Below are 24,567 nucleotides of genomic sequence, written 5' to 3' on the forward strand. Positions count from 1 at the left end.
TGTTAATGAGTGTCTCTGCAGAGTTGTTTGCAAAAATAGTGCATGATCATTAGGTTTAAGAAATGTTTGTTGTTGGTTGAATGTAGCAGACTTGTACTTCACCCCCAAATAAACTAGTAGCATCCCATCAGTTTGCCCTCCTCTATGAATTTCTGTCGCTATCGCAGTCTCATATGCGTAGAATGTTTTTTCTTCAATAAGTAAAGTTTCTCTACTATTTTTCTACCCTGGACCCACCACTGCAGACAAACCCCCTGAGGTACACTACCCCTGGTTGGGATTCACTGGTGTGTACATCAGTGAGTAAACCCTGTGTGTGTCTGCTGTGCCTCATCTACCACCCTTGGCTCTGACCATGCTCCTCTGCAGGTGGCCGGGTGCCTTGTGTATGTGTGTCCTCCACAGTCCAACAGACCGGCCAGAACTCACGGAGCAGATTGCCTGGCTGCTAAAGAGGCGCCGGGGCCTGCGGTGCCTCCCCCCCCCACCCTCCCTGCTCCCTACCAAGTGGAGCTCCGCAGATGCCCAGGTACAGTAAGCACTCCTGCCAGGAGACGGGTAGAAATGACAAGCTCAGCCCCACGCTGGTCTCCAAGCTGTCCTGTAGATCTCTATTCTCTTTGCACTTGAACTGGATTGTGGGAGAAATGTTGAAAGAAGAGGGATAGATAGACAGGAGGGCACAAGGGGGAGGGAAGGAGGCCCAGTGTGAGAGAATTGTGTTGACAGTGGGAGAGCCGGAACAGAACGGTGAATGCCCTTCATTATGAACAGTTGGAGGCCGCTCGTGGCAGCCCACATCTGTCTCGCTCGTGTTTGTGTGTACGAGTGTATGCGCTTCAATTTTTTAAATCTTTTATTCTTTTTCCTCTCCTTCCAGCATCTCTTGTCGAAACACCTCTGAATCACCGCCGCCTCATAGCCATTTCTTCATTACAAAACTCTTGATGGAAATTGCTATTATTCACTGTAGCTAAACTAATTTGGTGTGAATACTGATTTTCTTCTCCATTTTTTCTGCCCATTTCTCAGAAAATGACAAATGGATGCCTGAACGATGCCTCTGTCTAATGTAATGTAATGAATTCTGATTAGAGCAGAATGGATTGCATTGACTTCACCACCCATAGCAGTGTTTCAAACCCTCACCGTGGTCAATCACATTATCCTGGGAGTGTCTGGCATGCGTGAAAATCAAGTGTTTTAAGAGCTGAGAAAAACATCGAGGGAAAGAAGTGGTGATTTATGGGAAATAAAACCAGAAAGACGAGACAAAGAAACAGAGACGAGCAGAAGGACAAGCAGAAGGAGAGTGAGCGGAGAAACACAAGCGAAGGTGAAAGTGGAAGAAAGGACACACAAGTGCGAGCGCAAACCAATCTTGGCTGTGAATCGCCACTTTTGTTTGGCATGGCTTTGACGGGGACAGTAGGGTTTATGGTGACAAACCTCGTGACGGAGATGTCAGAGCTCTGTGGTGAAACAGCACATATGGACTGGCTGCGACACTGGGCCAAATATGCTGTGAGTAAGTCAACTTGTGTAGAGAGAGTGGCGAAGACAATGAAAAGTGCTGCACATAAGCTTGTGTGGTTAGTCAACCACTTATGTTTTTTTAGCTTTTTGAGTTTAAGCAGCATTTACAATGCATTCAGAAAGTATTCAGATGCCCTTCACTTTTGAAATTGTATGTTGCAGCCTGATGCTGCAATAAAAAATATGTTTTTTTTATGAACAGGTTACTTCTATGTCACAACAATGGACTGTGCTGATACTAGCATCTGGCTTTGATGCAATGTAGTCAACAGTTACATTTCACATGTATTTTGGGGTCATGAAGTCGGAGAAAGTAACTCAATTAAATCAACACAAATGTAAGTCTCTCTGTCAAATGAAGGATTTCCCCTCAAGAACACTCAAACCAAGAAACTTGAAAAGACTGAAGAAGACATTTCTCTGTACATACAGTGTTGTAAGAAAGTGTTTGCCCCATTCCTGATATCTTGTTATTTTCTTGCATATGTGTCACATTTTCATGTTTTAGATAATCAAACCATATTAAAATTAGACAAAGATTATCTGACTAAACATATAATGCAATTTTTAAATGATGATTTATTTTATTAAGGAGGGGGGAAAAAAAACGAAACTGTAACGATACGCCAGGTAAAAGGACCCACAAGCAGACACAGGACAACCAGGAAAGGTCTCAGGCTGTTTAATCAAAAAGATTTGGTACACAGGAGGCCAAAAATAATCAGGCAGAGGTACATAAATGGCAGGCTAAACTCGGAAACTGAGAACTAGGAACTGGGTCTAAACACACCAGGATCAGTCAGGAAATACGGCTCGAAAGATTTGCAAACGGAGGAAACTAGACGATCTTGCACAGCAGACAGGGAGTGAATAAACTAAACACACGAGGAGGGAGACAATCAGCCGGGGATCAGCAGCTGCAGCCACTGAGACAGTCGACACAGGTGAAACACATGAGTAATCAGGACATGGGGAAACAGGTAGGGCTGGGCAGGAAGGAGTGATCTGGAAAAGAGACACAAGGTAAGTACCAAAATAAAACAGGAAATGACAAGACTGGAAAAATACGGAAAAAAGTAACTTAACTAACTAAGCCAGGGGATGTGACAAAAACCTTCTTGGCTATGTTTTAGTAGCTTCAACTGTTGGATCAAGACACCACTGAAATAAACCAATGTCTGAGAAAGTGAAGTAGACTGAAAGATCTCAAAAAGCAACACATCATGCCACCATCTTACAAATTTCAAGAACAGATGAGAAGCATCATTGGCATCTATCAGTATGGAAGGGTTAAAAGGCCATTTCTAAGGCTTTGAGACTCCAGCCAACCACTGTGAGTGCCATTATCCACAAATGGAGAAAACTTGGAACAGTGGTGAACCTTCCCAGGAGTGGCCAGCCTACTAAAATTCCTCCAAAGCCTATCAGAGCCTTATCTTAGAGGTTATAGAAGATCCCGGAATATCACGCAGATGGCCTAGCAGTCTAAGGCGCTACCCATTTACACGGGCGGCCCAGGTTCAAATCTGGCCTGTGGCCCTTTCCCACGTGTCTCTCCCCACTCTCTCTCCTGTTTTTGATTCTATCCAATGTCCTCCCTTTTCAATTAAAGGCATAAAAACCCCAAAATCAATCTTAAAAAAAAAAAAAAAAAAAAAAAACATCAAAGAAAACCCAGAACATCTAAAGACCTGGAGGCCTCACTTTACTAAATTAAGGTTAGTGTTGACAATTCAACAATAAGAAAGAGACTGGGCAAAAAAATGGCATCCATAGGAGACTTCCAAGGTGAAAACCACTGCTGACCAAAAAACCCCACAAAGGCTTGTCTTGATTATCCCCAAGACTTTTGGGAAAACATTTTGTGGACTGATGAGAAAAAAGCTGAACTGCATGGGAAGAATGCCTCCTGTTTCATCTGGTGTAAAGCTAACACAGCATTTCATAAAAAGAAATATCTACAGTCAAACATGGTAGTGGTAGTGTGGTGGTCTGGGGCTGCTTTGCTGCTTCAGGACCTGGACCACTTGCCATAATTGATGGAAATAGGAATTCTGCTTTCTAGCAGAAAATCCTGAAGGAGATCATCCGTCCGTCAGTTTTTTACCTCAAGCTCAAATGCACTTGGGTTCTGCAGAAGGGTAATGATCCGAAACACACCTGCAAGTCTACCTCTGGATGGCTTAAAAAAGGTTTATGAGTGGTCTGGTCAAAGTCTAGACTTGAATCCAATTGAGATTCTGTGGCATGACCTTTACCAAGCCTTTCATGCAACCCTCCAATCTGACTGTTTTAAAGTAATTTTTAAGAACAGTGGGCCAAAATTCCTCCACAGCAATGTGAAAAACTCACGACTGTACTCCAAAAACTCACATGCACATGTTTCCGCTATGTGATGACACGAGTATTTCAGTGGCACTTGCAACCTGTGCCCCATTGGGGTTTGTTGCTTGCTTTTATATATGTAGGGATTTAAATAAAATGTATATCGTAAATACCACAACATAATTTGAATGGGAAGCTGTGGGAGGCCTGGTGTTGCTCTGGGCCCCTAGTCAATGATCACTGGTTTAGTTTGAGTGCCTATATTTTAGATTAGACACATTTTAATACTCCATAAACTTAAAACAGGAGTCTGTTGTGTTTCAGCCACTCCACAGGTGGAAGTCAGTGCCCTCAGAATAGAACATGAGACATGCAAAAGATGACTGAATGGACTTTTTCTGCAGGCAAATCCAAGGAAGAAACAGGAGCACACAAGTCACTTTTTGCAATTTAATAAGGTACCAAAGACTAATGTTTTAACAAGCACTGTGTCTTAAGTGTGTATCAAACGTTGGTCCTTTGCACCTTATTGAATTGCAAAAAGTGACTTGTGTGTTTCTCTTTCTTCTTTGGATTTGCCTGTAAGAAAAAGTCCACTGGATTTTTTTTTTTTTTTTTTTTTTTTTTTTACTTTTTCAGTGTCACACTTACCCTCAAATTTCAACATAGTCCATCAGTGCAAAGCCCTGTCAGTGCTGTGCCATGCACTATAGAGCAGCTGCCACGCTTTGGTGAAGCTACTGCACCGTCTCCCTGCAGCCACAGTGATGTAACATAAGTCCACCACTGTACCTTAATGTCTTATTTCAGTTTCAAAACTCACAGACAGCTCAGTGGAGAAGTCCAAATTCATCAACACTTTGTATTATCAAAAATTTCCCTTTTTTACTGTTCCTCTTTTTTCTCCTCAGTTCATAAGAAAATTACTTTTTATGGTCAAGCTAATCTATGATCTACATGACGTTCCTTCATTTCTTGCATAAAAGCATGTTTGGATCCAAAGTTAAATTTTTTGTGGTTGTTCAAAAACAAACATCAGAAAGTGGATCTGAATCTGGAAGAATGAGTGGGAAATTATCTGGTAAATGGACAAAAGTTTGTATATTGGTTTTCTAGTCATCTAATTTCTCAAAGCACTACTTTAGGTTAATTTATGCACTACGTTTGAACCACAAATATATACGGATGGACCTTTATGTCCGTACTCTGTACTCATTTTGTCAGTTTTTCGTCCGTTCTCTCAAAGCTTATGGATCAAACGTTGCAATACCACCCCCAATCATGAGGCTTTGTTGAGCAATGAGGGCAAAAGTTCAACCAAGAGTAGCAACCACAACGAAGAAGAAACACTTGAAAGAACTTAATCAAGTTTTCAGAAGAAATTTAAACTAATAATGAGTGAGGTTATTGCAAAATAAAGGCATATCCCCACTGCGCAAAGACACGTTCAAGCAACGTCTTTTCATCATCATTTTTGCACGTCTAATTTTGGTCCACTGAAGTTGCAGACTGTTACTCCAGACGACGTCTTTTTTCCAACTTCTAGTGAGCGTCCATTAACAACATCCACAGTACCTTTGCATAGGAGCTAAGTGTAGTCCAAATGTGGCCTTTGTGGATGTCTTTTCTACATCAAATTTAAACTCATTTCAGACATTGTTTTTACACTGCTTCTACTTTCTGTGCATAACTGTAATCCCATTTCAGCAGGTGGCATACTGTTCCAGCTCATTCTCCTATAGCTTCACCTGATTTTCTCAGCAGCAGATGGTAACTGGAAATGCATACAAAGGCGTTACACATTTGCGCTTCAAACCTGCTGCTGAGCCAAATAAAGCTACAGGAAAATTAACCAGCACAGGAAAAAAGGCCCCCACCTTCTGGACTCATGGGACTACAGTCAGGTTTACAATAAATCACAATCCAATCCTGACTCTATTTTTCCCCATCTTTATTGCAAACATGTCACTCAAGAACCTCTTGACTTAAGTTGAGAAGTACTGTTACTACTACTACCAAACAGTAGTGAGCATAACCCACAGTTAAGTTTAAAAAACAATAGTAGCAAAATACAATAAACAAAATTACCTTATCTTTGGTCTGTACCACTAATATAAGAACAATAAAAAATATAAAACAATAAAAATTAAAGTGTGAACACTGAGGTAAAAATCCAACTGAACATAGAAAAAGTAAAGGGCTGACCAGATTCCCCCAATGAAAATCAAAAAATCAGTCCCGAGTGACTGTGAACACTTCTTCTTTCTGGCGCATACTTTAAATGCTCTGAAGCATTTGTCCTTATGAAGTCCTCAGTTGCCGTGCTATCAAATTGCATGACTCCATCTGCACAAGTAGAAAAAGACGAATGATTAGAAATATGCAAAGGCAAACTGCAGTCGTACGCCAAGTCTGCATATCTGTAAGCAAAAATATGTTGCAATGCATCAACTACCAATTCTGTATTAATACAAAACCATCAGCCATGGTAGACAGTTGGTATTGTTTTTTAAATGTCAACAGGGAAGGGAATGTTTTGTCCAATCAAGTCATTATTTAGACATTGGCAGGAGCAAAATTTTCTTCCCTTCAACATGAATATGGGCTTACATTGTATTGCTCTGTAAACCTTTGTTTTTCCAAAGTTTTTTCCCTTTTTCCCCTTGCACTTCATGTTGAAATTTGCTATCAGGGCATTAGAAGAGTCTAAAGAAAAATAAATTACATCTAAAAATCAATTTGAATGATATATATAGGAATAACACAGGAATAGCACATGTCATAAACCCTTCGTAATACATTGATCAAGAACAGCTAAGTCTCTACAGTGTTGTGACCTTGTAATTTTTCTTAATTTCCACCTGTTATCACACTCAGAATAGGGACACTGCTAGTGAAAACATGCAGTCTGGTCCACAAAAATAAGTTCAGACACTGAAAAAACCACATACCACCCAAATATTAAACACAAAATTAATACTGTATGTAGAAACATACCTGTCAAATACTTTGTGAACACAGTCCTTGGTGTTCTTCCTGCCGATTTTTGAAATTTTCAGCACCTGTTGAAATAAGTCCATGATAAAGTTGACTGACAGTCTCCAGAGGAACCTAATAGTGTGCGAGTGCACTGGTTCTTTATTCCAGACTTGTAAAACTTACCAGGGCATCAAAGGCTTGTTTATCACATAGACGTTGCTCCTCCTTCTCAAAATCCTCCATGGTCTCCATCCTCTCAATGTGGACAGCTGAAGAGGCAGGTTGTGCATGCTTATAGTGATTGCAGAGGTCAACCAGTAAACTTAAGACCTTCTTCTGGTACACTGAAATAAATGAGCACATTTGTTGATTACAATGGTTACCTCCAATTTGAATAGCTAGGCTAGCCAGCTGGTTCAGAGTTGTTTTTGTAATCAGCTTCAGTGTTTGTCATTAATACAAGCATAGCGTTGGAAAAAGTAAAAAAAAAAAAAAAAAAAAAGTTCAAATGTTTTCTGACATGATAGAAGAAACCACCCTACAATTGATGGTAGAAATTGAAGCCACTCATATGATTGAAAATCAGAGTGAACAGTAGAGGGAGATAAGGTGGTAGTTTTAAAAGTGTCTCTCTCTCTCTTGCTCAGTGTCCTGTCATCCACATTACACTACACACTTACCATCCCAAGGCAATGGGAATGTCCACTTTCCACTCTGAGTCACTGCATCTGCACCACAGAAAGTATGTTTTACAAATTACCAAATGACAAAACTGTCAACAGATTTGAGCCACATTAGAAAAGAAATAATAAATCTTAAATATTCTAATGAGTAGGTGTGCATTGATGCTGCTGGCTGAAGTGTTTTGATGAAAACTGTGGTCTTTAGACAACTCACTATGCCTTGGTGTGTGATGGGGGGCAGGTGTGATCACCGTGCTGTGATCTTTCATCACGTCTGGACCTGGCGGGGGTCCTGGAGGCATCACTGTGGCTGCGGGATCTGTGGAAATGTCTCGAGTCATCACTGCGCTTAACCTATCACACCTGGACCTGACGGTGTTTCTTGAGTCATCACTGCGCTGAGACCCATCACACATGGACCTGACGGTGTGTCTTGAGGCATCTCTGGAACTTGGATCTGGACCTGCATCGGGAGACTTTGTTGCGTTGGTACCTGATGCTGGATCCACCGCTGGACGTAGTTTCATTTAAATTTTAATCACTGTCGAGATCCTGAAAAACAAAAAAATGTTGCATTTCAAAAGGCCTGATAAAATAGGAAAGTGATGAGATGAATACTTACTGGGTGTCGACAGGTCAGAGCCTAAAAAAGACAAAGAACGTTCAAAGATGTAAAATTATCAAAATGTAAACAAAAAGGTGAGCATTACTTCGGATAAATACTAACTGGGTGTTGATGTTTCCCTTCCTCCAGATCCACTGGCACGCTCCACCAGACCAGACAAGTCCGAAACGTATGATTGAGCCTGTAACTACTGTCTTGTGTGTAAAGAATACTGTGTGTTATAGAATACTGCAAAGGGAGAAGTAAATACTCATGAGGCGTGGACATTTCCCTGCCCTGAGAACTGTCTGCATGCTCTGCTTGTGCGAACGTGCCTTCACCTCCAGAGGCTGAAACCCATCCAACCCATCCACTGGTTAAACTACCTGGGGTCCTAGGCCCACTGCTACAACTACTTGGAGTCCCAGACACACTATCACTATTATTTTCAGTGCTCTGATGTTCATCATCACTGTCAGAATAACGTAGAAGTTGATCCATATCTCTTTGGTGTTTTCTCCATTCTCTCATGTTTATAGCCATCTGTAGACACAGATGGAGTCTAAGTTGGTTTAGTTTTACAATTTATTTGACTGGGACATGTGCAAAGGGAAGGAGTACCTTGTTTAGGTGGCTTGGCTCCAAAGGGCAGGACACCACGTTCAAAAGAGGACCTCACACCACCTGATAAAAGGATGAGACTGGATTAGAAACACCCAACTAAAGCTTTACAATACTCGGTACTCCATTGCACTAAATTTTTGTACATTTGGCTGCGAACCCCCACCTGAAAATATTAGAAAACCACACTGAACATTTGTTAAATGTTCAAAAATTATCCCAAAACATGTTTTGTGTTTTTAATAGCAGGTATGTACTATATATGTTGAATTGGAGCAGAGAGTGTTAATACCATGGACCCATAAATATGACAATGTACAAATGGAACCAAATGGACTCTTGTGAGTTCATCTGGTTCCATCTGAACATAGACTTACATACATGCTCCTGGGCAGTATGACCAAATTTCCATATCACAAATCTTTCAAAATCATATCGGTTTCATGCTATCTGATGTTTTTGTTTGTTTGTTTGTTTGTTTGTTTTTTACTTGCGAGAGTGGGCTTACCCACATTTTCTTCTAATGAGAAAAGAGTTACTGCAGTAGATCTACTCATTCTACTGTCATGGGGACTGTATAATGTTTTTTTTTTTATTGTTGTTTTTTTGCAATGTTGTTCATGTTAAAGCTTCCGTAAACGTTTAGGCACTGTGGTCATTTTCAAAAGCTAACGTTAGCTGATGGGAAAAGATGCAATGCTAATTGTTGCGACAGCAGGTTTAAAGTAGATTAATATAACAACGCTAAAACTTCTAACACTATAAATGCGTAAATGAATATCAAATTAACTAGGCAGTCTATGGGCTGACCGAACGTACTTAATTTAGTGGACGATGATTTTGGACGGCTGTGGGCTGTTGTAACGGTCGTATACCCTACGGTGCACAGAGCCAAGCGGCTATCTGCTTCTGCAGTAGAGAATGAAATGGGCCAATCGGAGTGGCTCTTATGATGTACGTTGTGATGATGCAATGCCTAAGCCAATCAGCCAATCACAATGGCAGTGACTGGTTGTTTTTTCCCCCAATAAACCTTTATTCAATTTGTTGTATTAAACAGAATAAGACAGCACTATTTTAGAAAGGAAAAAACGGGAAAATGTAAACGAACAAAAAAAATATATACTTTTATTCAAAAATAATGTTTAATCACAAATAGTCATGTTAATAATAATAATAATAATGATAATCAAAATAATCGTGTTGGTAACAACAATATTGGTATTTTACATATATATATATATATATATATATATATATATATATATATATATAAGCTATAATTATTATTTAATTTTTTTTCTTTTGGTGTTGTTCTAAGGCTCTTGTATTCATGTCTTGTAAGCCCATAATGGCAGGGCACCTTTGGTGTATGACACTGTGATAATAAAAAAAAATACTAACCAACTCACTCACTCCTGCTTAGACGTTCACTTGACATCCAAAAAAGTTCCCTAGCCAACGTTCAAATGTTGAACTGCATATTGACGTCCAAGTGGGGTCGTGGTTTGATGTCCAAAAAGCAGATCTAATTTGCACGTTATGCAGATGTCCAGAGTTGGTCTTGGACCGACATAGGCGATATAGACATGATCTGCATGTCCATCAGATGTCTAATGTTTAGTGGGTCAATTATGTTAGCTATAAGAGCACAACTGAACAATTTTTTTCTTGACTCTATGGGACGGATGGAGCAGCATCAAAGTAGCTCAGTGAAAGACGACAACCTCTAGTGGATTAGTTTTCCAGTGTCCACTCCAATGACGTTGTAAAGTTCAAAATACAAACCCATGTACTCTCGTTCACTATTTATGCACTGCTATGCAGAGTGGCCATCAGTAAGAAGTATTCCAACTCACAGACATCCATACAGCATTTAAACAGTTAAATGTCTTGCCCAGACTGGCGTGCAGTCGCAGGGGCTGGGGTTCGAATACCCAACCTACCGACTGAAAGATGACCGACTCTACCTGTTGAGCCACATTTCATCCTGGGGAACCACAGGTTGGATTCAAACCCAGACCAGGCCATGTGTTGGAGGACTACGGTCTCTGGATGGGTCAGGCAAACTCACCAATAGGCTGCCAATGGTCCTGAACTGGCTTGTGACCAAATGTTAACCAGTAAATGTTGACATGCTAACATAGGCAAAAAATGTAAAATATCCACCGTACACTCAGACATCATCAGCGTATGAATATTCTTTTCTTACATCTCAAATGCTAGCTAATCTAAAACGTGGGTTTATTTCAAATGACTGGAATGGCACATTGGAATGAATGAAACGGTGAAGGGTTCTTCTAAGGACAGAGCAGTTTCACTGAAATCATTTGCCACATATTTAATTCCATTTCGGCGTTTGAGTAAAGGGATCCTTTTTCAATGTTAAAGACACTAGATGAAACATGATCTCTGAGTGAGAATGGTACAATAAGGTGAAGTGTGCTCGGCGTAAATTGATACCAAATTAAACAATTCATCTTGATGGTTTTTAATGAAAAATGGGCTCCCTTGAAATGTCAATATGCCTTATCTTAAATGAAGTGGAGCACAATGAATACTGTGACTAATAAAAATGAAATTATTCACAATTCATTTTGATGGAAGCTTTTGTGAACTGACCCTGAAATCTTAGTTACATGTATACCTTATAAAAGTTGCCATCTCAGTGGATGCTTGATGGGAAAATTTGTCTACTTGTGTCCCCTTTTATAGATTCAAAAGAAAACTCTGAAAAATGTGAAAAACCAAAGGTCATCGTCTGACTGACAGTCTCGCCCTCTTCACATCCATTTAGCCATAGAGACAGAAAACAGAGTGGAGCGTTAGCATAGTAATGGAGCTCTTCATACTCTCGATGGTATAATTGAATCTCTAGCTAAAAAGTGTTATCCAAATCAACCTTTTGCTGTGATGACTGCTCACGCTGAAGGACAAGATTGAATGGCACATGCACCATCAAATTTTCAAATATTCCACGGTGTACTTAAACACTTCCCAAATGAAATTCACAAAGATCTGCGAATTTATACCTTTGGGGGCAATTATGCTCTCATCCAAGCATACATGTAGGAACAAAACCAGGACAAATGGACAGATGAACACAGATCGGCACAGACAGGTACACAGAAGGATGCTAACACACATGCTGGGAGCCAGAACCGAGACACCCCACAGATTTGGCATCCTCTTGACCCCTCCAGAGGGCACTTAAAAGGCTTCAAGACAGTCTCCCCCGCCCTCTTTCTGTTCTCCCTTCCTTCCTCCTTCTGTCTCTCCCTCCTTCCTTCTGTCCTCTCTTTGGCCTCTGTCCAGACAACCAATCACATTGATGGCTTTGTTTTCAACTTGCTCAAATCCCCCACTTCCTCCCCCCATCGCATTGCTTCCTCCTGCAGTGTGGGTAACATCCAGGAATCCAGGGCCGAGGAGTCCAAAGAGATGTTTTGGGAGAGAGCCAGCACTGGCAAGCCAACCTGCAAGCAACCTAACAATGGTCCTGAATCAGCAAATAAAACTATAAGGGGATGAAATTGCCATGGAGTTACAGATAGGGTTGTAAATTATTTTCATGTTGAGATTTGGTCTAAAGTAAGCTTCTGTCATTATTCATTATACTTTTATTGGTGTAAAATCACTGAACCTACAGTTGTAACAGCACCCTTTTGGTTGTTGTAATTAACTTCTTGATTATTAGTAGTCACCATTTATCTGTCATGATGGCCTCTTAGAATCCCAAGAGCTATTAAGCACTGTTCAACTCATCACTGTTTTTTTGCATATGGGAAGCAACTTTATCCATGAAAAAATGCTGGATTTGTAATATGTATGCCTAGCACTTATGGGAAATAAAATGTTAAATGGTACAGTTACCCTTTTATTGATTTTATACCAATAATTGGCTTTTTGACAACATAAATTACAAAAGTAAACTATTTTATGTCAAAGTGAAAAAAAAAAATCTACAAAGTAATGACACAAAAAAAAGTGTAATATTACCACGTAAATATTCACCCCATTCAAGTCAGTAAGTAGTAGATTCACCTTTGACTGCAATTACAGCACTAAGTCTGTGTGGATATGTCTTGATCAGGCTCGCACATCTGGAGACTCCATTCTTCTTTGCAAAATTGCTCAAGCTCTGTCAGGTGCATGGGGATCGGCAGTTAACATCCCTTTTCAAGTCCAACCACAAATTCTCTATTGGGTTGAGGTCTGGTCTTTGACTTGGCATCTCCAGAAAATTCCCCTTCTTGTTTAAACCATTTCTGTGTAGCTTTCACTGTATGCTTGATAATGATGGATTTAACTCAACTTCAGGGAATGCTCAGTTCCTTGGAAATATTTTTTGTATCCATCCCTTGACTTATACTGTTCAATAACATTTTCTCTCAGTTGCTTGGGGTGTTCTTTTGTTTTCATGGTGTAATGGTAGCTAGGAATACTGATGAACCAGTGACGGGACCTTCCAGAAACAGGTGTCTTTAAACCACAATCATTTGAGATACATTCACTGCACTCAGAAATCACATTTCTGAGTGCCATTGTACCAAACTGTACAAGCTACCTGGCTTTGTTTGAGCTGACGGCTGGTGTGTGAACTGGTGCCATAAAGTCATACACTGAACGCACATCCTGTCAGGGAATTGCAGCCTGCTGCCAAAGTTAGATAGTGCTCAAAGCAGATGATAGGGCTGTTCTATTATGGGATAGATGCCATTCTCCCTGTTGAAAGTTACATGTTACTAGGCTGCCTTTGATGCTACTATTTCAAGGTGGAAAAATAACATACTTTTGCTATGAACGGAAAACCTTTAGAACTTTTCCAAGCACTCTCTTGGCTTACAGAGCCACAGTAACAACTCCTAACCTCCCTCATTCATTGTTTTCCACTTCCCCTTTAGTTCTAACCTCTTTGTCCAAAGCTATTCTGCTCATCGCCGTCAAGCTCTCTAATCTAGCAAGTTGATGCCCATCATCAGCAGGCAAATTAGCCTTTTTGTTCAGCATTAATCCTCACAGACATGCTTCTTTTGTTCGCTTTATTTAGATTCTTTTGTCATTTGGAGCAGTTTTTTGGGCACTATTAAGAACTCTGGCTGCCATCTTGACATCCAGCAGATCTCTCTTTTTTTGTATGCAAGTAGCTGTTTCAGTTGTTTGGCCTTGCAGAACAAAAAGTACTTCAGAAAATATTTCTGATGAAAGCTGAAATATTTGATGAATCCTGTAGGCCTATTATTATCTGTGAGGTCAAATGATATCGTATTGCAAGTGCAATCAAACATGTAGTGTTACAGAAAGTTGACTGACTACAAATAGAGAGACTTCACGTTTTTTACTATGATCACATACAAACACACTTCAGTTGGGATAATTGGCAGAGAATATGAAATAAGCTCATTTTTATGATAGAAACGTGCAATTTCATTTGGGATTAACTCTTCCTTTATGAGGGCGAATATGCAAATTGAACACTAATGAACTTAAAGTATTCTCTTTGAGAGAACTGATTAACCAAGGGGCTCCTCGGCTGCACATTTACATTTTTCTCAAGTCAAGTCAGGGTTCTCCAGTCACAAATTACAGTGCTTTTCCAGGCCAATTACATTGAACAAGTGCACCATTATCCAGTTCTGAACATCACACATGTATATTTGCCCCCTTCATTTTCTCAAGTGTGCTTCACGCCGAGGGCTTCTCCTGAGAGAGCAGGACGAGAGAAAACAGGGGGAGTCAGAGAGCGAGGGTGGAGGGAGCATGAGGCAGTATGGGGAGAGTGATTAAAAAGATGTGCTGTAGGGAGAAGGATAGGGGACGGATGTATAGATATGATAATCATGTGAAAGAAATGTTTAAAACATTATCCAATCAGCATGAAGTAAGATTAACAAGTAAGTAAGTAAGTAAGTAAGATTAACAAGATATACCATAAAGTGTTGCTTAACAAAATAAGAATGACCACCTGTTGGTTACATAACTCCACAAGGTATCCAATTATGGACACTGAAAATAAAGCCACAGGTTTTAAACAGTGCTTTCTGTGGTAGTGTGATTTGTATAATTTTATATGCAGGGGCTGACCACGATGCCCACTGATCTTGACCTTGTACCTCCAAATCCAAACAGGTCATCCCTGAGTCAGATTTGACATCTGTACAGAGTTTAAAGACAATCCCTCAAATAATTCTCAAGATATCTTGCTCACAAACATGGCCTGGAAAGCAAAGGATGAACAATATGTTCAGTGACCTCGACCGTAGGCCTCCAAATATTGAACTAATTCAACCCTAATTAATTGTGGAAACTGCAAAAGTAGAAGAACAGTGCACCAAACATTATAAAGATATTTTTTTACAAAAAGTACTTTGGGAAAAAGGGATGAACATTGGGTCAAATGACCTTGACTTTAACCCCATCACCTACAAAATCTAAAATTTTCCTTCTTGAGTTATTTTGGACATTTGTGTGAAGTGTAAAGAAAATCCCTTAAAGCATAGAATTTAGATGAACATGAGGCCCAATGACTTTGACCTTTGACCTTTAAATGTGTTCGGTTTGTCCTTGTGTCATAGTGGACAAGTGTGAAAAGTTTGAAGAGAAACCCTTACAGCATTATACAATGATTGTGGCTACTATAATGGACAGGAGGGGATGAACATCAGGCTTAATGACACTGACATAAAATAATGGATGAACATGAGGTAGAACCTCCACAACTTGATAAGGTCATCTTTGGGTCATTTTGGACATTTGTTCAAAGTTTGAAGAATATTCCTCCAAGCATTCTAAAGCTTTGTTTTCCACTTAAATGACTTGGAAAAGCAAAGGATGAATGTGAGGTCCAATAACCTTGACCTTTGACTTATGAGCTATAAAATCCGATAAATTCATCCAAGTCATAGTTGACATGTGTAAGTTTCAAGAAAACCCCTCAAAGGATTTTAAAATGATCTCATTCACTATAATGGACAGTAAGGGATGAACATGAGGCACTATGACTTTGAACTTTGACCTTTGACTTCCAAAACAATTGTTAATCAGTCCTGAACTGTTGTAGAAATTTGTGCAAAGTTTGAAGAACAGCCCTCCAAGCATTCTTAAGCTACATTTTCAACTAGAGTGACTTCGATAATGAGGGGTTAACATGAGGTCAAATGACATTGACCTTTGCCCCCTGACCTCTAAAATCAAATTGTTTCCTCCTTGAGTCATTGGGGACTAATGTGCAAAGTTGGAAGAGAATCCCTCTAAGCATTTTTGAGATACTGCATGCATAAGCAACGGATAAACATGAGACCCAATGACCTTGACCTTTGACCAATGACCTCCCAAACTTAATTAGATCCTCCCTATGACCTATAAAATCTGATCAGTTTATCCTTGAACTTAGTGGACATGTTGGGAAAGTTTCCTTTAACTTGTTTACTATGATGGACAGAAATGGATGAACATGAGAACCAATTACCTTGACCTCCAAAACCTAATTAGGTCATCCTTGGGTCGAAAATTTGTGCAAAGTTTAAAGAAAAACCCTCATAGTTTTGTGAAGATATTGTATTCACAAGATGTATATGAGGCCCAGTGACTTTGACCTTTGCCCTTATATATCTAATGCATTATAACAATACAGTGTGGAAATATCTTTCATGGCGAAGATAAAGAGGTGTGAGATTAGACTGTGTCCCATGTAGAGGCCATATTCATTAAAGCAGGCAGCTGGGTTCAACTCTGACCACCAGCTCCTTTCCAGCATGCCATTCCCGCTCTCTCCTCTCAACTTCCACCTCTATCCACTGTGTGTGGAGCTCCTCCCCTCTGCAGCGAAGGTCATAACCCCAACTTGTCCATGTTAACAGATGGGACTTTAGGCATCCATCTTGTTAAACAATGTGTCAAACCTCTACATCACAAAGAAGTGGACAGGCTTGATATAATCTAAAATGATTGTCCATGGAGTCTCTCTGTGTCACAAAGTATTAACACTGCGGTACTTTTAGGTTTCACCAGCCACCACTTGTGATTTCTGTCTCCAGAGGTACATTGAGGTAGCGTGTCAGCACCCCACAGAATAGGCTCTAGGATGAGATTGCTTTCCCCCTGTGCTCATGCATGAGGCAAGCAAAGGACAGGAACCACATATAATTGTCTGAATCCTTCTGGATACAGTGTGAGGACACAACACAGTTTCTCATCCTATCAAAAACACTGCACCTTGCCACTTACATGTGAAGCTCTGCTGGCATTCAGGGCACGCGGTGACACCCCCCCTTTTTTGCAAAACAACAATAATAAACCAAAATCCAATCTCGCAACAGAGACAACTCCTATTGGAGTGACAAATGTTCAGAGGCCATCCCCAGCTAGCTTTCCAACTGTTCTATTCATTACCTTTCCCTCTCTCACTTATTCTCCTCAGCTGCCTCCGCCATCTCCTCTCCTCTCGGCATGAAATAGACACTCCGGGAAGTACATTTTGTGCAAACTCTCCTCCCGCTGCTACAGCTGATTTCACAAATGATGGTGAAATGGCCATGAGAGTGAAGGGGTAAATGGAAAAAGATGGCTGTTGCACGCTACAACCATATTCCTCTGGTCTACTTTTTCATAGATAACAGGGGATGATTAGAAAACAGCAGATGGGAGGACGAACATTAACCTTCACAAGGCCTGTGGTGAATTTAGTTTAAAGACTGGCTCAATTGTACTCACCCCTAAGGTCATGCACACTGGTATGAATTCAGACAAACGGCAACACAAAATGTAACAAGATTATACTCTACTGAATTCTATCTACTTTGACTGTAGGATGTTCATTATGAACAAGCTGCTTTTATTTATAACCAATCATTTTAATGCTCAAACTAGGGATGTGCAGGGTTAATTGGATCAATTGGAGTAATTTGTCAGTTAAACTAGGGCCGCAGTTTGGGTCAAATGCTCTATCTTAACTGTAGTGAAGCCTCCTGATTGTAGCTACTGTAGCTGTGGTTAATAGTGACTGTCTTGCAGCCATACTAACCCATCTTAACAACTGTGGACGGATAGTATTGATAGCATCTTGCAGGATCAGGATGGCATTTGATGCAGGAAATGGGATTAATGTTGTTTATAGGCTGTGTCTGGTTATAATCACATGCAACTACAGCAATGAGTAACTACAATCTGCGTTAACATAGAGATGATGTCATGCAAGAAGGCCTGAAGGCGGTGCTAGCATTGCTAATATTAGCCAGAACTTTATAGGCCTATAGCTGACCTGTTGATGTGGGACTGTGTTGAATAAACATTGCTTGATTTTTTTTATTTTTTTATTTTTTTTTATCACATGTGGCCTCTGTGGTCCTCTTGTTAGGCCACACCCAATGTACAGAAGTTTTAGTCCCCCAAGCAAGGTGTCTGGTTTCCAGTCTAGCCCATAACTCATTTCCCACTCTCCAGTTTCCTACTCTACTATCTTTTCTTTGAAATAATAACATCAAAAACAGTATCTCAAATATGAAATGTTTTGCTGTTACATAAAAAATAACTGCTAGCATGCTGACTTTTACTTACTAGCACTAAATACAAAGAACTGCTTTAGTAAGAATAATGATTTTTTTTGGTTCATATTTAGTATTGAACAAGTATTAAAGGGGACATATTTTACCCTTTTAGGACAAGTTCATATTGGTCTCAGAGGTCCCCAAAACGTGCCTGTGAAGTCTGTTGCTGAAAAAACACTTCAGTATTGGATTTTTGTATGCCTTAAAACCCCTGTGTTTCAGCCCTGTTACTGAGCTGTCTGACTCCGCCCCTCTCAGGAAATGGATGTGGCTTAATGGATGGGGCTCTGCTGATCCTCCTCTCAGCTGCCAGGTGAGAAGAGGATCAGGAGAGGAGGAGGGGAACTTTCTTCCAAGCAGGGAAGGCCAAACCCACCTGGGGCCGGGGCTAACTGCCACATGACATCATTTGAGAACGGCTTGTTTTGGCTCATATTTTTTGAGGCAGAGAAGGGGGGGTTTCTGGTTCTTCAGGGGATTGTGGACAGGCCAGAGGCACATATTTCAGTTGGAAAGGCCTGGAAAAGTTATTTCTGCATAATATGTCCCCTTTTACACTGAAAAGTCAAATGTTGATTCAGTTTAGATGGTAGAGAAGGCCACACATGGGCAGTGGCCATCACTTGAAGGCAAACATCCAAGAATAATGTCAACAATGTGAAATTTAGTTTTGATCACGGGACAAAACCATAATCCTCATTTGCCCAACCTTAAGCCTAACCACATACCTAAAGATCATGGGATCACCGAAGTTACAACAAATTGTTCCACATGGGATTCTACTCAAACACACATAAATACCCTTGTTTCACCAGAAAAAAGCTTGTAAATATCCAAAGTCAAAAAGGAATTCATTTTTTTAGCAAAATATGCTAAGGCAGCTATGACTTTACAGAAGTCATGAAGCCACCAACCAATTTTAACATAATAATGCACTGGTACTTTGTTATACTACTGCTAGATTGTTTAGCTAATGTCAGATGTAAAATTTGTATGTATTAATATTTATTGTCAACTTTGAGTGGCTTTTTCCTTTGTGCAGACTCCATTGTTAACTGTCCCACATGCTGCCTCTATATACTCCTCTTCAAAGAACCACTGCATCCACTCTCAATAAGATTACCTTTTAGATTGCCCCAGTTGAGGAAGATTTCCATCGCAAATTACATTTCCCCATCTCTTTGGGACTACTCTATTTTAGGGGAGGATTACCATTCAGTGGGACTTCAATCACTCCCACAGTCACTTTCAAGCATCAGAGAGAGTTCCAGCTTAATGCAAAAAGCTCTGGCTATTTAACAAGTTCCCCAGATTGTAAGTGACAGGTTATTCGGTGGTTTTGGTACAATATGGACAAATGGGAATACTGCACTTGTTTTTAAAACCTCAGTTGACTAATTCAACTGGACATCAGTCAGCTGTTAAAGTACTGGAGTGAATTCGCTGGACCTCAGGGGTATATGTTGACTTTATAACAATCCATCAGGGGGTTTTAGGCAGCTATTGGACATCCATATGCAAACCAATGACTACTCTGTAAAGAAGACACAGCACAGACATGGCACGGAAGTAGAATGAAACAGGAAGTAGTGGAACACAAGACTTTTTCACCAACATCAAACAGCTGATGCAACTGAAGTGTCTTCTAGTTTGAAAAATATTGATTGCACTTTTTATATAAATGTACCTTAAAGGAAGATTTCCCAAAATGTTGAGAGTTTTATCAACATAAGAGTGGCCAAAAATGCTTTCTCCACATCGGCAGTGTGCTTGGCCAGCAAGTGGTATTTGAGACTTTACGCACTCCAGTGGTAACTCAGTTCACATTGACAGTAACTGCAAAATAAGTGACAGCATAAATGTTCATCACCTTCAAGTCAGTATTTAGTAGATTCACCTTTGGTAGTGCTGAGTCTAATCAGGCTTGCACATCTGGACACTGTGATTTTCCTCCATTCTTCTTTGCAAAACTGCTCAAGCTCTGTCAGATTGCACAGGGATCTGGCATGAACATTCCTTTTGAAGTCCAGCCACAAATTCTCTGTTGGATTGAGATCTGGGATTTGACTTGGCCACTCCAGAACATTCACCTTGTTGTCTTTCAGCCATATGCTCTGGGTCATTGTCTTCCTGGAAAATTAATCCTCTTCAAAGGTTTGGTTCTCTTGCAGTCTGAACAAGATTGTCCTCCGTGGTTTTCCCATATTTTGCAACATTCATTTTACCCTCTACCTTTACAAGCCTTCCAGGGCCGTCTGCTGACAAGAATCCCCACAACATGATGCTGCCACCACCATGCTTCACAGTGGGGATGGTGTATTTGTGGTGATGTGCAGTGTTTGTTGTCTGCCAAACATAGCATCTTTTCTGATGGCAGAAAAGCCCCATATTGCTCTCATCTGAACGAAGAGCTTTCTTCCACTTGACTGTTAAGGTCTTCCACATGTATTTTGGGCAACTCTAGTCAGATTTAGTGAGTTTTCCGAAAAAGTTGCTTTTTCTTTGCCACTCTACCATGAAGTACTGTATCCATTCCCTGACTTACACTTATCAAAAACCTTTTTTTCTGAGTTGCTTGAAGCACTCTTTTGTTTTAATGATGTAATGGTAGCCAGGAACACTCATTAACCTATGACTGGACCTTCATGACACAGGTGTCTTTATACCACAACCACTTAAAACACATTCACTACACTCAGGTGATCCCAATTTCCCTAACTGTGAGACTACTAGTACCAGGTGAATATTTATGCAAGCACTTAGTTTTCCTTAGATAGTTTTACACTGGTAAGAATTGCTGTGCATTGTAAAATGGACAAGAAAATGCTTTAAATGAAAAAAACATTTTGATCATTGTTGTAATGCTACATCATCAATCTTAACAAGATCAGAGCTCCATATTTGAATGAAAGATGACTATCTGACTGAGTTTATCCTGCATTTTGCAGTTCTGCTAAACATCCTGTCTGATGAATGAGATGATCAGAGTATGATTGTCACTACATGCTTGTTTTGTTTGTGTGCTCTGTATTACAGCAGCTCCACAAGGTGCCTCATATGGATGTAATCTAACTCTCCTGCCTGTGTCATCATGTCCTGAATGTTGTAGCCTTTTGTAAGCCGTATGTAAAAGTCCCAGCGAGTGTTGTTGTCAGGCAGCAGGAGCACATTTTACAGATACAACACTGAGACGGAGTACTTCCCCTTCAATATAAATGCTAAATCAACATGGAGATTTATATTGTTCTGGAGCAACTGTTTCCAGGAGTGAACATAAACATGTATCTCTTGTCTATTTGCTTCTGGGGACGATGCCCACAATCAGATTTAGTATTTACATTTGGGCTGCCTAAACATTTACCATGCTAGTCTCTATTCCTGCTGTTGGATCAGGGTCTTAAATTGGTCCTGAATTCTCATTGCACATTTTTATTTTCATAAGGCTCTTCATTTGATAGCGCACCTGTGTGTTCTTTTCCTCTTTCTCTGTTGGCCGCACAATACGGGAAATAAATTGATCATATCACATCCAAGTCTCACATGTCTTAGTAGTGCTGTGCAATGAAAAAATAACAAGCTTGGAGCAGAAACTGCAAGTAATAGAATTATAGGGCCTCGTGTTCTTATCTCTTGAATACCATCAGCAATATGACGCCTACATGTATATGCAAACAAATTACAAATAAAGATATGGAAAAGAAAGTTCTAGCTAAATGCAGCACTAAAAGGAGTGAGAGAGATTTGTAGCATGTATGGATTAGATTCATGGATTATTATAGGAGCGTGTTACAGAGATCTGCATCATTAAGACTGTAATTTTCTGTATGGAGCTTTAAATCTTTAATATAGTCTGTGGCGAGCAATTTTCTTTGTTCAAATGAGCTATATTCAGGAGCTCATTCTGCAGGGACTTGGGATGCCAACTGGAGAGTTACTGGTGCAAGGTATGAAAATAAGGTTCTATTGAGCAAATCATCAACTGCAGTCATGGTCAATATAAAATTACTTTTTTGACCAGAAGATAAGATTTTTAGAAAGCAATGACAATCAAATAACTCTACATTGGCCATAGGTGTGAGTGTGCCTGGTTGTCAATATGTCAGCCCTGCGATCACTGGTGACCAGTCCAGGGTTTACCCCGCCTATCGCGCAATGACAGCAGGGATAGGCTCCAACCTCCCCCAACCCGCAATGGGATAAGTGGTATATAGTATATGGTACGGATGGATGGCAATATTAATAATGTGGATGGGTATACTGAAAGAAATAATAAGGTAAATAAGGTCAGATTTCAAAGCTAAGCCAAGATACACAACAGGATGTCATAAAATAAAGTAGGAGAAAGTAAGACAACTTAAATTGAAAAGAATAAAATAGAATAAAATGGCAAAAATATGGCCAAACTTGTTAAAATGACATAAAAGTGTCAAAAAATAGGCAGAAAAAAGTGGTGAAAAGGGAAAAAAAGTTTTGGAAGAGGGGCAAAAATCAGCAAAAAGCGAGAGAATATCACCATACCATAGCCACATGTGGCAAAGATGGCAGAAAGTGGCAGAAATTAAAGTGTTGAAAAAGGGTGGAAGAAATGGGTTTAAAGTGGCAACAATTGGTTAAAGGTGGCAAAAATGGTTTACTGTAGCCCAGCATGGCAAAAATTAGTGAAAAAGAAAAAAGAATGGCTTAAAAAAAAAGGCAAAATTGGAAAGAAAGGGTTTAAAGTGGTTAACCTTTCATGACCTACCATAGAACAAGTCCACCAGAGCACAACTTTGCATTTTTACATCATTGTAGTGCCTTTTTGGAGTATTTGAATTGGCTTGACATCAATAAAACCCTTAGAACCCAAAATTTAATGATATGTAGATGATAGGGCTCAAAAGTGCAAAAAAATAAAATAAAATAAAATAAAATAACACAAGAAAAATTAAAAGCTTTTTAGAATTTATTTTATTTATTTATTTTTTTTTTTTTACAAATTTTTCTAAATACAGAGATGTGATAGCTTTATCCCTCAAAATTGTGATTTTATAAAGTTGCAAAAAATCATTTCAAACCACAAAAAAATTATTTTGAGTTTGGTCCCAACTTAATTTTTGAAATACACTCATTTTTAGAAACTGTGGCAAAAACAAAAATAAAATGAAATTGTGCTCAATTTGCAAAAAAGACAACATCTTTAGAAGAAATAAACTATTTACAGTGGTGAAATCAAATCTCTAAGTGTGCCAGATACTTTTAAGCAAACGTGTTTGTAGAAGACTACGTTGAAACAATAACAAGTGCAACTCGTAACCTGCAAGAAAACAACACATTTATAGCACAGATTATATTATATTATATTGTTTTAGGAAGAGTACACTTTGTACTACATTTATGAAAAAGAAAGAAGGATATGTCAAGAAGGAAACAGTACTCTGGGACACATTGAATGTGTGACATGTTAGTGTTACTCCTCTGGTTTTATATGCGAAAAGAATTATTGCTCTATCTCATTTGGTTATAATTTTAACCATGGTTAAAAAAAAGAAATTCAAATGGGAGCGTCAGTGCTCCCATTGGTTTTAAAGGGTTAGTAGAAGTGACCAAAATGGGTATAAAAGTGGTGACTAAAAGTGGCAAAAATTGAGTGATCAAGTTGTGATTTTTTTTTTTTTAAAGTAGCATGAACAAATAATTTCAACATTAGAGCCCTGTAATAGTTTGACACTTTTCAGCTGAAAAACAGTTAAGCATTAGCCAGGATACTAGCACCAGTAAGGGTCTGCTACTTGGGACCCTATCCATCGTTTGATAATGTAAACAACCTTACTGTATAGTGCCTATTACATGGGTAAACTTGTACATTTGTGAAGACTCCATTAATACTGAGGAGATAATACAGGTTTTGGAGCGACATATGCTTCCATCCAGATGTCTTTTCAGGGATGTCCTTGCTTATTTCAGCATGACAGTGCTGAGCCACATTCTACACTACAATAGCATGGCTCCACAATGAAAGAGTACCAGAATAGGCAGAATGAAGTCCAGACCTGTCTCCCATTCGTGTATTATGAAGCGCAAAATATGACAATCAAAACCTTGCTCAGTAGGATGTGTATCAAGTGGGAAAGGGGAAGAATTCCATTTTTAATTCTTTACTTGGAAAATGTAAGAAGGAAAGTGGGAAACATCCTGTCCCTATATTTTTTGGCACATGTTGCATGCTTTAGTGTATTTCCAAAATAGCAATAAAGTTTATCAATTTGTCTTTGTGTTATAGTGACATTGATATAGA

The sequence above is a fragment of the Cheilinus undulatus genome, linkage group 22 (assembly GCF_018320785.1).
Source record: "Cheilinus undulatus linkage group 22, ASM1832078v1, whole genome shotgun sequence".
In the NCBI taxonomy this organism is placed as follows: domain Eukaryota; kingdom Metazoa; phylum Chordata; class Actinopteri; order Labriformes; family Labridae; genus Cheilinus; species Cheilinus undulatus.